Below are 3,714 nucleotides of genomic sequence, written 5' to 3'. Positions count from 1 at the left end.
CCTTACACCTCCCCAAATCTTCCTATGTCTGGTGATTCTACCATCTCAGATGTTCAGGCCCACATCAGTAACCTCTAATCAGCAGGTTCCCTCACCTCTCACCCCTGGCCATCACACACATACCTCTATTTTAAGTCCATTGGCAAATCCTGTTAGTTCTAGCTTTACGATATATTTAGAATTCAACAAGTTCTCACAATCTCCACCTTCATACTTTGGTTCAGGACAGAATCATTTTTCATCTGGGTGGTTGCAGTATATGTTAAACCCCGTTTCACCTAGTCGAGTTTTTGTTTTGTTTTTTAAATTTGAGACAGGGTCTCATTCTAGATTGCAGTGGTGTGATTATATCTCATTGCAACTTTGAACTCCTGGGTTTAAGCGATCCTCCTGCCTCAGTCTCCTGAGTAGCTGGGACTACAGGTATGCACCATCACAGCTAACTTTTTTATTTTCTGTAGAGATGAGATCTATGTTGTGCAGGCTCATGGTCTCAAGCCTCCCAAAGGGCTGAGATTACAGGCTTGAGCCACCATCCCCAGACCCATGTCATCTACTCTAAAGAGAGTGATGACATTAAAATATGTCAGTCCTGTACTCAGCATCCCCCAGTGCCTTCTTATCTCCCTCTAAGTAAAGGTCAAAGTTCTTTACAATGGCCTATAAAGATGCTATAGGATCCATCCCCACTCTCTACTCTCTATCTGTCCTTATCTCCTCTCCCTCTCCCCTTGCCCATCACAATATAGCCACACCTGCTTTCTTGCTGTTCCTTAATGATAACAAGCAGCCTCAGGGCTTTGCATTTGTTGTTGCCTCTGTGTAAACCAGTAGTCAGCAAACCTTTTCTTTAATGAGCTAGATAGTAAATATTTTCAGTTTTGTGGGTCACATACAGCCCAAGTTGCAACCACATTGCAAAGGTGCCAGTGTTGCACAAACTGTGCAAATACAGCCGTAGATAATATGTAAACAACTGTGCTTGGCTGTGTTCCAGTGAAACTTTATTTACAAAAACAGGTAGAGGACTGGATAATCTGGATAATCCCTGGCCTATACTTCTCTTCCCCCGAATATTTGCATGATCCTTTTCCATATTTTCTTCTTGTCCTTGACTATTTGTGACAAATTGATGATATGAGAAGCTGGCATTGATGTCACCTCATCAATATAGCACTCCTTGACTTTTGCTCACAAACTAGGAATAATTTCTGATATGGTTTGGCTGTGCCCCCACCCAAATCTCACCTTGAATTGTAATAACCCCCACATGTCAAGGGTGGAGCCAGGTGGAGATATTAAATCACTAGGGTGGGTTTTCCCCATACTGTTCTTGTTGTAGTGAATAAATCCCATGAGATCTTATGGTTTTATAAATGGGAGTTCCCCTACATAAGATGTCTCTTGCCTGCCACCATATAAGATGTGGCTTTGCTTCTCCTTTGCCTTCCGCTATAATTGTGCGGCCTCCCCAGCCATGTGGAACGGTGATCACGTCCATTAAACCTCTTTTCTTTATAAATTACCCAGTCTTGGGTTTGTCTTTATTAGCAGCATGAGAACAGACTAATACAATTTCCCTTCCCCCAGCATTCACACATAGGCACTTCCCATATTCATACCAGTCCCCCTATGTGGACTTATTTTTTCCCCTTAGCACTAACCACTACCTGAGGCACCATACATTTATGTGTAAGGGACTTGGTTTTCTTCTTTGTGGCATCCCTGAGGCAGAGGACAGTTGATTAAGGAAGAATGAATAGACTCTGGACCAGAAGGCAGGAGTTCCTTTTAGCTCCAGTGTAACCAACATAGCCCTTACCACATAATTTAACCCATCCATTTACAAACATCTCTTTGTAAAATGGAGGAAAGTAAGACACACTGTAGCAATCAAATAGTAAATGCCAAAAAAGTCCTATTGAAAAGGAATCAAAATGTAAACTTTGTTAGTTGTTATACCCTAATTAGGAAAACTATAAATACCCTTCAAATCAAAGAGCTTTGAATAAATCTTTGATTTGAAGAACTGACTTATTTAAAGTTCTAAATAACCAGAGTAATTTTCCCTTTATGGTAATGTTCTCTACTTCAAACTTTATATAGAGAGAAAAAATGTAAATCTTCAGGAGTAATTTGAAGATCCAATGTAATTGTGTTCTCATTTCCCCAAACATCCTTTAATAATCTAAGCATCCACTGCACAGGTCAGGCACAGGTGATCAACTGGACCTCCATTTTATAATTTCACTATTAAAGGTTATTTAATTTTAGTTAATTAAACCTAAGGTCTTATCGTTGACCCACCTGTTTCTTTCACTAATTTGACTGGCAAGCTATGATTTATATTATCTCTAAAGTGGAAATATATGCCAGAATATTATTGTCTAATGTTTATGACTTCCAGTTTCTTGTGAGTTGATTATCGTATTAACTCTTATTCTGAGTGAACAAGTTTCAGAAAAACACAAAGCTCTGTCCAGCTGCAAACACTCATCTTCCACGGAAAGCCTTGGCATCTCCAGATACAGCACAATGAGCATTCCCTATGCCTGGGTGGAGAATCAGGATGCTATTGGCCAGGAAGATACTTCAGCGATCAGAGAACTGGGAATGAGGGAGTGTGACTAACCCAAAAATGCAAGCCAAACAATTCTGGCAGAGAGAAGCCCATTTTACTGGTTGCCCCTGAGCATGAATTGCTATGTCCAATTAGCAAACATAGGATCTGAGATTTTCTTGGCTGCCACACAACTCAGATTGCTGCTTTAGTGGCAGCCAAATGATTATCCAGGAGCAAGTTAGGGAGAAGGACAGAGATCCCCCAAACAGCCTGTTCGAAACATTATAGCAGCAGATACAAAGTTCACAGAATGCAGGTGAAACTTCCTTCATTTTCAAATGCTAAAACTAATTTCTAACTTGAAGCCTATTCCTCATTTTTTTTTTTTAACCTGATGTAGAAAATTAGTCTCGTCATGTCAGGTAAGCCAAGGGATTTTTTAGCCATTCCCAGTTTTAAACTCAGTCATTTCAAGATGTTTGCTTTTTGCCTTTCTCACAATGCTGCCATGGTGGTGAATGGAAATGGTGTTAACTTCTTAGCCTTGGTTTGTCCTGCCAGTTTCTCAGCACAGGTTATGAACCTCCACCTTTCAAGGGTAGGGATGGTCTTGGGAAGCTTACTCAACTCTGCAGCTGAGAGTTGGCTGAGATGAAGCCACGGACTCACCATAGCCATCTAATACGATACTTTTTTGTCTAATTCTAAGACCCACACTAGGGCCAAGAAGCCTTTCTCCAATCCTCCCCTCCCTACCATAGTGCTATGTTCTCACTTTATTGGCCATGCCAAATGAGTGGGGTGGGTGATTTCTTCTCTGGGAAGCTGGTAACTTCCTAGAGCAGGTTTGTTACTCTTAGCTCACCAAAATGAAAGGGGGCAAAGAGAAAGAAGACACTTGAAGAGATAGACATTGTTATGGACTGAATGTGTTCCCCCAAAATTCATATGTTGAAATCCTAACCCCTAATGTGACGGTGGAACCTCAGAAGGAAATGAGGTACTGAGGGTGAAGCTCTCATGAATAGGATTAGTGTCCTTATAAAAAGGACCCCAGAGATGTCTGTCTCTTTCTACCAGTCTGCAATCTGGAAGAGGGCCTTTGCCAGAACCTGACCATGCTGGCATCCTGATCTTGACTTCTGCCTTCT

This window comes from Piliocolobus tephrosceles, chromosome 5, assembly GCF_002776525.5.
Source record: "Piliocolobus tephrosceles isolate RC106 chromosome 5, ASM277652v3, whole genome shotgun sequence".
Taxonomy (NCBI): Eukaryota; Metazoa; Chordata; class Mammalia; order Primates; family Cercopithecidae; genus Piliocolobus; species Piliocolobus tephrosceles.
This window is presented reverse-complemented; position numbering follows the sequence as displayed.